This window comes from Gasterosteus aculeatus, chromosome 1, assembly GCF_964276395.1.
Source record: "Gasterosteus aculeatus chromosome 1, fGasAcu3.hap1.1, whole genome shotgun sequence".
Lineage (NCBI taxonomy): Eukaryota > Metazoa > Chordata > Actinopteri > Perciformes > Gasterosteidae > Gasterosteus > Gasterosteus aculeatus.
Genome location: NC_135688.1, coordinates 9,149,279 through 9,164,050, shown reverse-complemented (window position 1 = coordinate 9,164,050; position 14,772 = coordinate 9,149,279). Strand labels below are relative to the sequence as shown.

The 14,772-nt window shown below is 40.5% G+C and overlaps 1 protein-coding gene across 4 annotated transcripts in view; it reads left to right on the top strand.

Moving 5' to 3' along the window:
• The window catches only part of grik4 (glutamate receptor, ionotropic, kainate 4), a 196,940-nt gene that overhangs the window by 95,648 nt on the left and 86,520 nt on the right, over positions 1-14,772 (top strand). The gene's annotated exons all lie outside the window — the stretch shown is intronic.

Here is a 14,772-nt window from a genome sequence, read left to right as displayed (position 1 = left end):
GCGTATTTGTTTCCTTACTGTTTCTCCCGATAAAGATGTCATGCTTTATCCATCCATTCTTCCCCTCCTCCAAAGGACATTCATTGTATTTCATCTATTTCTAATTCCTTAGATGTATTTAAATCCCTGTTAACTTGAGGAGGCAACACATTAATACTTTTCCCTACATAGATGGAGCAGGAATGGTTTTCCCTCTGTGTATTATTTTCATTCCAATTTTGCATTCACATACAAGGACGTCAATTTCCTCTTAGAAGGAAGATTTTTTGTGCCGCAGATCTCGACAATTCTCATCCTACAACAGTCTGTGAATTGTGGTATATTGAGGGGAGCACTGCTCTTAAAATTATAGGAGATGATTTCATAAGTTGTGACTGATGCCGAACAAACACTGGTAATTTATTCCCTCTGTCAAACCATTTTTACACTTGCAGCAAGTGTGCATCACCGCTGTGATAACATCTTTGTAAATATGTCTTGCCATTGCAAACCATGCGAGCCCCACGAACATGTGCCAGCGGTTGCACTTTTGCCTTGATTCATGAAAATGTAGCTATTAATGCGGAAAAAGTTCAGTTTTTTTACCTCTTGTAGAAAGCTATTTTCTTCTGGCAGGTAGCAGGGAAAAAGAGCCATTGTTGACTGGGATTCTATTAAAGCAGAACAACACAACATCAATGGCAGCGACTTACAGATGAATGCGTATACAGTACTGAGACATCAACAGGCGTTGTTTTTTTCACTTTATCTGGATATTTTTAACTGTGCTGCCAGTAAACTTAAACTTTTCTGATGCTTCTGTCTCCTCACTTAGACGCTAGTTAAAGCGATAAGATCTTTATGCTTTGACGGCGACACCAATAGAGGCTGTTACATTGTAGTCTGTATCGCTTGAACACAACATTACTCATCAAAAAGGAGAACTTCAGCATTCATATTTAAAGCTTGGGTTTGAAGAAAGCTACAATTGCACAAGTAACTTATATTAAAAACCGTTTTTTATTTCATATTCAGAAACTAACAATATAAATGAGTCCTTCCAGGTACAACTAGAAAATAGCTTACTACTGTTTAATGTTTTAATTTGGAGAAAGTAGCAATAACATATTTTTAAATGTTTTTGTAAAATCAAATTCACCCAGAAATGTCAATTCTGGCCACCTAAAATGAGTATTCAAACATATTGATAATCATAATCTTTATAGAATTGGGAGTAATGCTTTAGTATTGATGATGGTAATGTTTAGGAATGATTGTGATGGCGATTAATAACACACACTAGTGTAATGATTGTTTTGGGCTTTGGGTACCATTCACAGTTGAACGAATATTACCTTGATTTTTAGTTAACCAACGTTACCTTTTTCAGTACTCAACTCTCACTGTAATAACAAATCGTATGGATTCCACATCAACAATTACATCTTTAGAATGTCACAGATATGACACTAAAAAGATTCAAATAGAAATGTTTGCAACCAATGAACAGCCCTCTAGCATTTACTCGGACAGAATCCCTTCATCCTTTGACGAAGGGGCATTTAGATCCACGGCTTAAGGAATTAGTGGCCTACTGTGTATACGGCAATTTAAAGTAAAACCCCACGTTGGCTATAAGGACATCATGTTGTGAAGTTAATTGGGACTTACAAATAGTTGATATTACAGGGAACTACGCCTTTCCAATTCATTCCAGGGAAGAATCTTTTATATTCTTTCACACACACACATGTACGTCGTCCTTACAGTACAGCCAGATGTACAGCTACACAGCTCAATTTGATGGCAGCATGCCGGATCTAACGTCACAGACAGTTTCTATGGGGTTTGCTCCATTACTGCAGGAAAACACCAGTAGTAGTTAAGATTAGACCACTGGGGAGATGTTGCCTGTAGCTTTGTCCAAGCAGTGTCATCGACCTATCATACACTTCATTCCTTATCTCTGGTTTTCTCTGCCTCACATCAGTCGCTGGGGGCTCTGATATGATGCAGCCAGAAAATATTATTATTTCTCTCTGGTGAAATTCAGTCTTTTTCCCACAGATTACTTTCCAGTTTGTTCCTCATGTTCTCCCAATTCTTATTTGTCAATTTCTCTTGGGCTGCATATTGCTGTTGAGCCGCTGTGGGTAAAGTTGGCCATGTGTCCCATCCACTTCATGTGGAGTCAACAGCTGCAACCCTTCATCTGACAGAGAGCTTCACAGAGGAGCTGCCTCTTTATATTATACTAGTAACAAGTGATAGTGCAACAACAGGCACATAATCTGTCTGCAGGCCTTGTGGAGGTTGGTAAGTAATCTTTGGGCCAGCTGGTTGTCTCTGGTTGTGTTTAACTTTTAGGCCAAGGCCTCCGCTATTTGCTGGCTATGATTTTAAAAAGGGAAGTAACTTTTAATACATGGTTGGTACTATTAATCTTTTGTCCGATGGTGAGACAGGACGACATGATAGAATGAACACAAAAAGGTTGTAAATAGATACACATACCAAAATAAAGATTTTAAAAAAACTTTAAAGAGTTTAAAACCTTAAATACAACCCTTTCAGAACAGCTATTGGAGTGTATAGACATAATACACAGGGAGGTTTCAATTATTGAAATCCCAAGGACAATTTTTTAAATTTATTATAGTAGCCTAAGGCTAGCTCGGTGTTTTAGAAATGGTAGAGGCCTCAACAACATAATACAAAATAGCAAAACAGTCTACTGGGGCATCATGTTTAATGCATTAGTGATGTGGAAAGGGAAGCACAACCCCTGAAGTCAGCATGCTACTGCTGGTTTGTTACATTTGATTAAATTAGCTGTCTTAGCATCTAAGGTGGGTAACTAGCACATCTGATATGCATACTATCAAAAGCGCAGTACTGGAGTTTAGACCGTTCATGAATAACTTTTATAATAAAAATGTTCTAATTCGTGGCAGTTAATAACAACATCGTGATAACCAGTTGGTGTATTTGCACACTTACTTGACTCCTCTGCTCTGCTGTCAAAAGCCTTTTCTTATCTCATCCATCCATTTTGTACCTGCATGAGCAAATTGTCCACACACACACACACACACACACACACACACACACACACACACACACACACACACACACACACACACACACACATGCGTGTGCATATGGGGACCCCGGTCCCAGGGGCAGATATACACGCTCCTCCCTCGACATCCTGCTCTGCCATTCCCCCTCCATTATGCCGCATCTTTGATCATGGCTCACAGTGAAGAGTTTGGCGCGTCCTCAGAGCGTCCCTCGCCAGCTGTTGCCAGGCCCTCTGCCATTACAATGGGCCGACACAGCCATGCGCAGCTGCCACCCTCCTGCCTGGAGCACCACCTCTGTCTGCGCAGATGCCTCATCTGTGCACGTGTGTGCACCTACCTGTGTGCAAACACGAATTTGGGCTTTCAAAAGCCTTCATCCATCTTCAAATCTGTGTGTGTGTGTGTACATCGGTGGCATTGCCTGCTGTTTTATTTGAAATGCATTGCCATGTGTTAGCGGTTAGTTTGGCAGGCTCTTCTCCACAAGGAAAGGGATGGCATCTTGCTTAATGGTTTACTAACCTCAGGACGGCTTTTTGACGACTTGTTTGGAGGTCTAGCAATGTTTTGTTTTTTACCAGATATGCCAACAGCAGAGTTTAACACTTATGGTTTGGGCAAAAGAAATGTGTTTTCTTTCCATCATTCCTCTCAAGCAAGTGAGACTTGTCGAAATTACTTTGGAAACAGTTTGGATGATGCTGGATGATAGGAGTGAGTATTTTCTTGTTTCGGTTCGCTACCATGTTGTGGTATCAAAGGTTCCTAGTTAATTATGATTATGTGAACGTTGCCTTGATGCGTTAAACCCAGTTTAGTGTTTACATAAGATAAACATTTACATAAGAAAGTGAAACCTACAATACAAATGACTGGATGATGAATTTAATTTGAAATAAGACTTTGAAGTAAGGAAATGGATATAATAAAGGAGTGTTTAGTTTTACACATAAAAAAAGGCATTTTTAAATTTTTACTAGAGTGGATACAAAAATCAGAAAAAATAGCCGGACTAAAGAAGACAAATTGATTGCAATGAAATCAGACATATTTTTATCAGACTGCGGTACTCACGTTATGTAATAAGCATTAATAAGGTTTTTGGTTAATCTTCAAATGGGCCACTGCGTAGTACTTTCAATAACATTGCAGTCATCAGACATTGTATTGACTTAAAAAGTAGGAAGCTCAGAGCAGTAAACAGCAAACAATTAGATGGATTAAGTTACAAGTGGTAGAGAAATTACATGACAGAACGTCATTGACACTGTTGATAAGATGAGCACAGGCAAAATTAAACACACACACACACACACGCTGCTGGGACTCTAGGGCATTGTTGCGGTCTATTAACTGTGTCCAGACAGGTCGACTATTTTCGCTGTTCAGCCAAGCGGTCTATTAACTCGCTCTGCACTGAATCAATTGACAGGTCTGCAGGTCACCGTGTGTTAGCATTCATGTTTGCGTAGCTTTTCTCCTTCCCCCGTTTGCTTCGCCAGTCTCCATCGCCGGCTCTCTGACTGCTCAGGGTCAGCGGAGGATCGTCCCTCTTGTACTTCTCCTATTTTCCTTACCCAAGATTACACAGAGTGCTGTCCTTAAGGGAAGCACCATGGATTACCATCCACTCCCCACTGTCCTCTCCTTTCCTGTCCCTCGGGTTCCTCACCTTATCATCTGCATTCACATCTGGTCCACTGGCCCCATTACGGCCCCTGATAACAGAAGCACACTGCCCCCCTCCTTCTCTTCACCGGGGAATCCTGGACGACAGCATTACGATACCTACTCGACCTTCAGGACTTATTCATTGAGCTGCGTGTGTGGACGGGAGCTGTTGAGAAGTGCTGTGGTGGCGTGCATGTAACAGTGGAGCAATAATGAGGCACGAGTTTGGATTGCTGACGGTTCTAGGGAGCTTTGGGTCTGTCTGTGCAGGTGGTGGATACTCACAGAATCCATGACTTATCTCGTATTACTGCTTGTCCCATTTCAATGGTGGTAAAAAAGATATAATTCATGTGTAATAATCCACTGTAATATTGTTCACTAGAAATTGGGGGACAGCTGTTTTGAGCATCTTTTTGGCACCTGTTTTATTTTCCGCATTTGGTGTCCTCAAGCTCTCTTCATTGCACAGAACAGGCAGCTGTGAGAATCCGACTTGTTTGAGGGCTCTCCATCAGGCTGTTATGAAACAAGTGCTTCTGTTATCCAATGTAAGGCATTTCCTTCAGAAAGAAAGGTCACTTTACTGCAGGTCAAAATACCACGTCAAAATGTCAAACTTTGTTTTTTGTGATTATTCTATTTGTGTCTCTCTGAAGTTACATCAGGTAATAAATGCTATTACAGGAAATAGACTGTAAATACCCGGTTACTTCAGTCAGTATAGTCATTGAGAAGCACTTACACACTTTCCTAATAACAAACCACCATCTTATAAAAAAACCCTTTTTCTTTCTGTCTTCAGTATTTTGCTCTTTTTTCATTCCGCCCTTCTAACCTTTACCTCTTTTCCTCCCATCAAACTAACCGCTGGTCTCCCTTGACCTTCCAGACAATTACATGCCAGTGGCTCTATCCGTAGGCCAGGCCTGTTGAGGGAGATATACTGAGTGACAGGTAATGGCCCCCACTGAGAGCTGAAATTCCCCCGAGCCCTCACTGTCTGCTTGCCCGGCTGACAGCCGACTGTCTGTCTCATCACTTGGCTCCAGAAGTCAAACTGCAACCTCCACACTGTTTTAATTGTAATGATCCTCCTCCTCCTCATCATCATCCTCATCAAGCTCATCCTAGCAATTGTTTGTCAGCCGTAGCTTGCTCACCATTTTGTCTTCGTCACAATGTCTTTCTGTCACTTTATTTATTTGTTTATTTCAGTCGGTTACCATCTCTTGTGATACCTTTCGTGCTGCCGCATCCGCCCCTCTGCCTCGATTAGTCAGGCTATCGTCCATCTTCACTAACTCCAACATTTGCCAATCATTTACATTTCATCCTTTTCATTTAAGTCAAAAAGCCGTATTACTTTGACTTTAATTCATTCTGTGGTACCAAGGTTTAGAAGTCTGGAGTCGTTTAAAGGACCAGTAAGTAAATGTACGAGTGGATGTACGAGCATGAAAGATGGAGAAGGAACAAGGTGCTGTTCATTTGCTCTCAGGTGATGGAGTTTAGGTTTAAGTCTCCGCCAGAGGACCACTCTTGTGATCTGGCTCATTGACCACGACAAATGACGGACGATTACAGCAATAAAGGTTTTTCCATACATATAAAACATACTTTTCAAATTAAAAAGCAAAACAATTTCAAGGAATTGTTGAAAATCACACCATGCGTGTCTTCAGGAAAAGTGACAACCCTCTGCATCGCGTCTCTTAAAGGCTGGCTGTACTGGCCATTTAACATGAATTATTTTTGTTTACAGTCACATCTATTACTTTAATACGTGACAACAATTCAAATAGTGGTGGAGCTGAAGTTTGTCTGCTCCGCCTGTCTGTGTTATGGAGCTTTCTCATCAATCTCAAGAGACTTTACGGCCTTTAAAGAACGATCTCGTCATTCATGGTGTCCTGCTCCAACAGGAGCTGACAACACACCATGCAATCCATATTTCTCATTCTGTCGTCTTGTTTGACCCCTGCGATTCATCCTTCCATGAAGGAGGGAATGTTCATTTTCCTTATAGCTTTCTTTCACTGCGTCTATTTTTCTTTAAATCCTATTTCCTAAATGAAATGGAAATGTGTCACGCACATGGCTTCGACGGGGACAGAGACGTCACCCAGTTCCTTCCAGCCGAGTCAGGAGTGAGCAAAGGCTAACTATGGTAAATTTGCAAATTGCGGCGTGATTTTCTACCCAGCCTTTGCCAGCAGGCAGCTGCTGCTGCTTTTAATGTTCAAAATCCATTCACTGGCTAGTTGCCATAAAGAACGGGGAAGACTTGGCGCTTTTCGACCAAAACATTTCTGGGCGCTCCCTGTGAGGAACTTCCTAAAAGGGAGCGCTTGACCGAGAACAACATCCTTTTGGGGCTTTTCTTTTTTCTCTGCTTGCATGTTCACCATCAATAGGAACACTGCAGGGATGTGTTGGACAATTTTACACAACAGTCTTCGAACTAAACGTTTTGACGTAGACACGCTACTATGTCGTCTGGCAAGACCTACAAGAACCTACGTTGGCCAATCATGTATAAGAGTAAAAGTAACGGTGATATTCTTTTATTTAACTGGAAATGGATGCAACAGAGGATACAACACTGTGGGGCCCCTGTGGGCCCCTTTTTACTGTTTCAGTGTTATTTCACTGTTATTATGAACTGCAGTATATTTTATTGTCTCACCAGCACTTAAATCACCACACCCCCACCAACTTAGCCCCATAAGCCCCCGGGCTGAAAACAAACACTGTCCATGGCATTCGATAAATATAAAGATTAAAATGTTTAAAAAAAATAAATGAAGATAAAGATGTAGCTAGAGAAGCAGTTACAACATTCCTCTGCTCTGCCACATCTGCATTTGCCAATGGTACAGATGTAAGGCAGCAGGTGCAGCCTTCTGCAAAGCACGTGCTCCTTCTCACACACTTTGAATTCCTGGTGATGAGAGTTGGCACTCGTTGTTTTTTTTTGTGCTTTCCGGAGACCAGCCCACGCCACTGTTGCCTGGGTACAATGCATCACATTCCCTGCTGTTTTCCCATGACAACCATTGCTCATTCTCTTTCACCACACAGTCAGAAATAACTCATCCCCCCCCGAAGTTGAAATGTTTGCCAACAGCTACTGAGAATGGAGCGCCATCAGTGGGCATGAAGACATCAACGTTGGCTGAGCTGATTCGAGGGGAAGAGAAGTGGGCGGGCCTCTTAGTGCTGATGAATTGCTTTCAGAGATTTCGGACCCAGTGGGAGTAGAATGGAACAAAGAGCAGAACCTGTGGTCCAAAATGTTAACGCCATCCACCCCGCCGGTTTTTGTTTATCCGCCATTATTTTTGTCATTTGGCATCTGCCACTCCCGAACCCACCTGCTCATGTACGTTTTCATCAATCCGAGTGCTCCAGTGACAGGTTCTCCACTAACAGCCTTTCATGCTTTGTGGATGTCCTGTAATCGTGCTGGCAGGGGCCCATTGGTACAAACCCTTCTGTAAACAACTCCAGTGCAATTTATCACATGTCATTGTGCAGCAAATGGCAACACTCTGCTAATGCTGATCTATTAACAATAGCAGGGAAGGGATTTTATAGTGTGCGTCTCGTTTTGCTTCTTAAGTGAAGAATTGCTGCTCTTCAAACTACTTTTGCAGCCGTCCTTACTGCAATTACGAAAAACAACGAGGGCCACTTGTTTATTTATTACAATGTACTTATTATATTGTGTGATCTTTAGTTTTATTGGATTTTGAGTCGAATAGTGAGGCAGTAAAAGAGGCTGTTAAAAGCTGCAGCTGCCATTCCTGACTGTTTCTGCATGAACCTCAGCAGATTCAGCAGCTCCTAAAGTCTCCGTGGTACTGAATCAGCTAGTTGTGTGTTTGCACTTGGCTAGCTGTTATTTTAAAGCTATTTGGCTCTCCAGTGGTGCCAGATAATAAGCTGAGGTCGAGCAGGAATTAAATAGAGAGCATTATATTAAGAACTATTCCCAAGACAAAAAAGGATTCAATATACAAGCAAAGCTCACACACATACTGGATAACACACTCATCATTCCCGAGTGTAATGAGCCTGAAACTCAGATCAGACTATAACCAGTGATTAGATACACCGCGACGTTCAAACATGATGTCTCCAGACGAGGAAGACGATGTGTAAAGTACACGTTGGAGATTAGATAGTAACGCTCATATTGTACATACAACCATCCATTATTATGTCTAACAGCCGACATAACCTTGCTTCTCTCATCCACGACCACGTTGCAGTGTGTAGTGGTACATGGGAATACAGGAGACAGAGTAACAGTCCGGGCGAACGGACCCGGCCACAGCACGGAGAAGAGAACTGTAGGAAAAAATAAAATATACATATATATATATATTTTCTAATTCCAGACTTTCATGGGGGGTGGCGTTAGGGGAGGGGAGGGGGAAGGGGGGACACACTGCATTGACACTAATCAAATTCGTAAGGTGACATTTAAGAATTGGTCTTTAAAAATCCATCCACTGAAATATTTAATCAACTATTATTACCACTTGGATCGTGCTGGTGTAGTAATGTGATTATATTATAATTACATGCCCGGGCTATTATGAGAGAAACATTAGGAGGTGTATTCTTCGATGTCTACAATGGCTGTCTGCTGAGAAATGCTGTCAGAAACCACGAAGAGCAACTCCAGATTACATAAATCATAATTACTATCATAATTATTCACTGCATCCCATTTAGTTCTGTGGTTTCAACTCTTTCCCTGTTGACCACCGGTGACATCAGACGACGTATAAACTACAGACTAAATATGCATTAACTGAAATGACCGAAGTTTTACAGGTCAGTGGGGTGCGCTTCAGCACTCGGCCTTAAGTCAATAAGATTTACCACGTCCGTATTTGTTCACATTATCGTAGGTGTCCGTGAAGTATGATTGCATTATGTCACTCCAGAAAATCCATTTCTTTTTTGCCAGGTCCTCTGTAAGTACGGTGTTTTAATTATGTATGATAGCACCTACCCTTCCTTGGTCGTGCACACCGCGGGGGTTGCGGATGAGATTGATTAAAGCGTGGAACAGGCAATTCTCTTTGCCATGCAGCCAGACAAGCAGACAGATTGGCTGTGCTATAGTTCCCAGTCATGCTGTTTTGAGTGAATAAAACACCTATTAGACAAGCATGATAAATAGCGTATTCGTCATCTGACATACATGCATGGTTGTTATGGCACAAATTGGTAAAATCCCACACATTTACACAGGCAAATATCTGACACTGAAAAGGCTTTGATAGCTGTCTAGTCAGTGCTGATTAGTGTCAAAGCAACCTTCAAATAAATGATGATGTTGGATATAAAATATTGAAATTACTAAATTAGTTGACTTTTTCCTGTACAACCTTTATTCACGTGTGCAAAAATGAAATTCAAATTAAAAGTGTAATATTTTTTAAATGAAAGGTAAACAACGTTTGCATATTGATCTTGAATTTTAACATCGCATTCACATTGTTAGAAAGCACATATTTTTTGTTTAGCCTTCATTGATTGCGGCTAAAAAACACATTTAATCACCCACCGTCACTTAAGCGTCCCTCAGTAAAATAAGGGGGGGGGGGGTGTATAAACTCATTAAAATAAAAGGTGGATGATTGAAGGTGGTGAAATAGGGCAGAACTTTGTGAGTTGTATACATTGAGGTCTTTAATTAGATTGCCACCTTTGGTTGAGCGGGACGGTTAATTTAAACCTAAAATGATCAGTCGCTTTCCTGCCTGAGTTGTCGATGGCTAATGAGCTGCTTTGTTATTTTGTGTTGCTTGGGCCGTAGTAGCTTCTTGGTTGATTTCTGTCTGTCTATTAGTACACGCGTCTCTCTCTCTATGTGTTGGCATGTTTCCAATCCCTCCTAATCACGTAATAAGATGGACTCATCAGCCTGAAACAAAAAAAAACATCAGACCTCTGAGACGTTGCTGAAGAAGAAGTCCATGCCAGGATATGGGGGAAGCAGCGTTATTTTCAGCTTTGCTAAAATAAAAAATAGACCCTTGAGGTGATCACAGTTTCCAGATTCAAATTTAATTTAATCTGAACCTTGCTAAAGGGGAGGGTTGGTTATCTTCTCCAAGAACATTCCTTATGGAAAAAGAATACAGCTTTATTTGTTATTCCTTCTTTCAGTCAGACTACTATTAGTTCCACCAATTATGACCGGTATGCTATGTCTACATCCATAATGTTGACTTTTCAGAGACTTTTAGTTTAGTACTGCTTGCAACTTTCATTGGAAAAGATTTCACGGCACTGGGCTGGGTTCTTGTGTTACTTTAATCTAGCGTGCTCCTACTAGTTTTTTCACAATTACCGACGCTCTGCCCATCTCCTCACTTCACCTGCGAGTAAACACCGGAAACTCCGTCATCACATTTGTCGCATGTTGTGTTTGTTAACACCGTTAGCTGTGAGCCACAAACTCAAAGTCATCGTTGGGAGGCATCCAAGTGCTCCTAACCCTCTATCTTGCAAATATGCGCCTGGAACTGGAAAATGCTTTAAATTAACTGTCACTTCTGCAAATGCACGATCTCACTTGTGCATTCCTTCACATTGTACAAGATTTAGAATGAGGATAGATAGAGGGTATGATGTGATAATGGCATCCTTTGCTCACGCGAATGTTTGACTTTGATATCGGAGATGAATCATTTTTGCTCAATGATAAAAAGGGCCACATACTTGCCAGGCAATTGATGTCATTTGAACAAAAAGTTGATTTCTTGATGTATTGATAAAGGTAAAATGTTATAATGCAATAATATCGAGTAAAACACAAGAAAAAGAAGGTTACTGTATTGAACAATACATTAAACGCAGTACGAGTTATTGAACTAAAGGTAATCAGACCATCGAGAACACACGCGTTAACTCATTCATATGAGCGCCATGCTAAATCCCTCGACTGTAACCATATCGCTTTGTTTGATCAAAGGCCAAGTCCCTCTGAACTATTTCCCCCTCTTTCCTTATCAGATGGCTTTTCCCCCATTCAAAGCCCACAAGGAAATTATGAGGGGAAATTACCATTAATTACCGTGTACAGTGGCTGAATTCAGTTCATTTGATCAGCATTTAGCACGTGGTCTAATGGAAAGAGAGATGCAGCCGTTGAATTAATAGAGAAGCCGGCAGATCTTTCAAAAGGATAATGAGTTTTTTACCCTTGGCTGCCTCTCCTTCCAGAGACAAGCTTCTGTATCACAAAAAGCATCTCTTGCTCAATAAGGCAATGCAAGCCTCTGTTTGGACCATCGTTATCTGTTCCACAAAGGGCTCCCTTACCAATTTTCACACAGGGCAGGACCCTTGACACAAGTTATGGTTCAAGTGCTTTAATTCTGACTTACATTTAACAGCAAGTCTTCTTTCCATTCCAAAACACATACCTCACAGACCTTCCTGCCCTTTTTGATTTGTCTCCTCTGGATGAATGAGCAGAGAGAAGAATGGGAATCTGCAGTAAGTGAAGTGGTTAAATTGTAATGTCTTAATGTATGACGGCCCCAACAACTGAAAACAACCCCTGAGAATCTCTTTCTATCTCCATCCCGCTTCATAAGAAAAGCTTACGTGTAGCTTTTAAAAACTCTGTCCAACCAAACGTTGTTCTTTAGTTCTCGTTTTAAGTTGTAAACACAACATCGATAGCGTCACTTTTAAGTTGGTCTTAACTTATTCTCTGTTACTATGTGTTTTGATAGGTAGCGTTCAGCAGGATTGTAGAATTGAGCATATAGGGCTGATAAGATCAGTGAGAGGGAACCATAACAGTGAAGCTGTGGGCCAGAAAATCTTGCGCTGAAAGACAGCGCTTCTTAGAGCCGAAGGGGAGCGCGGCATCGATCAATAATCCCATTGGGGTTAGTCACTTCTGGCGATCCCTTTCATTTGCAATAAAAGAAGTTTAGTCATTTGATCCATTATTCATATAAATATATTGATTTGAGCAACCATTGTCCAAGGATGGTACATATGTTTTGGTGTAAGCTCCGATTACACATCACAGAGGTCCAACAACTAAGTAGATCTTGACAAGAAATCATGGTGAAACCACTCATTTAAAACATTCATCTTAATCGCGTGGTTTTCCTCTTGATTTGAAGGACAGAGAAAGGTCTAGAGAACTCCAAGATGAATATTCATGAATCTAAGTTTTATAATTCGGTTTTCTTGTAAAGCATTACGTGCCTGTACACGATCAACAGTGGTTCTATTACCTGCATAATGAAATTTATGTGTTTCCTTTGTTCACTGCTTTTCAGTGCAGCTGTGACAGGTGGAACCACAGACAAACTCTCTCTGCTAAAAGAATTTCAATTCATATCAGATATCGGCTCCCCCCAATGAGATCGGACACTGGGATATGTCTCATTTTTATCAGCTAGAACTAAATGCTGTTCATTCAAATGTGTTATAAGCAGGCGAAAGGTCAATACTGTGTGTACTCTGATATGAATAGGCTTCAAGTTACAAGACTGTAGTCTGCATATTTTCCATTTTAATCTACAGCACATTTATCTTTGAGCTAAGTTGTTGCATTTATTTGTGGCTTATTAATGTCACATTATTTTCATAAGGTTACTTGAGCTTTTGCAGTAAACTATGCAGTGTATTTATCAGGACCTTTGTAGTAACACCATGTAATTTATACATCTTTTTGTTTCCATCCTTCGTTTCATATAAATGCCGGTTGTTGTGAGATGCAGTCCAGATATATCATAGAGTTGTTGATTTTGACATTTCAGTATTACATTTCCGTAATGGCAAGGCCCTCAGTGATCTCGGCAATAGCGTTGCCTTCTTGTAGCTAAGATGCAAATTGCACATACAGATCGATGCATTGTTGTGGTCATCACATCTTCACGGAATATTATTATTAGAATTAAGTAATTATGTCATTCCATGTTTATCTTGTTTATCAACACAGTGAACAGACACTGCTGCTTGATTGGCCTTAAGCAGAATTTTACATCTAAGAACTATAGACATACAGATATTGACTATATATTTCTGAGATTATGTTTCTGTCTTCAGGATCCTACTTACACTCTTTATCTGCAGCAGTGTAATCACACCACCAAGCAATAAAAATTAGTGAGCGCACCATATTTGATATTAACTAAACAGTAATTACGGATTTTATCTTTGTCAATGTGAAACGTTGTATTTAGTTGTTTTGGAGTTTGCAAATACACCTTTTCCAGTTCTGTAATGTTTTGTGACTGTGACTGTGACTGGATCTTGCATTGGGGTTAATTCCACAGAGGGGGTCTCCAGGACAACATGTTGCCATCGTGCCTTTCCCAAACACAAACATAAGAACACACACAAAAGAATATTACAGTTATGTCGCGATTCAAATATTCTCTCTTTCTAATAAATGCTTAAAAAGGTATTTGTTGAAATATGTCTAGCGTAAGATCACAAAATACCACAGCATTCATAACATATATACCATAAATAAATGTGAGTGTCTTATATTATTGCCAGTCTAACTAGAAAGTAAATACAAATCTACAAAGACTGTTATCAAGCCTCATGAAATGGTCTAAATCCTTTTTGAGTTAAGAAGGAATGGAATTACATAGAGTTCATTATCTACGTCCAGTCTATTTATAATTGCCTTAGCTAAGCAGAAAAGACGATCAGCATTCTCTCGTAATCACACGACAATACAACCGATTCTTTATTTCACGCAGAATGTACATGAATCATCGCTCACTATTTCGTGTTCTCTCATCATTCATAAATGCTTCAGTGGCAGATTGATTTCACTCTATAGACCCAAGCGGCGTAGAATCTCTTTGCAGTGTCTGGAGTCCCTCGGCGGTCTCTGTGAAAAATAAACAACTGATATATGTTTCAGTCCTTTTGCTGCAGTAAACAGTATGTTAAGAATGTTTATTTCTGCTGTGCTCTTGAAAATATCGGTGTGTCATGAATGTATTTTGTTGCAGCGCTCCTCAGA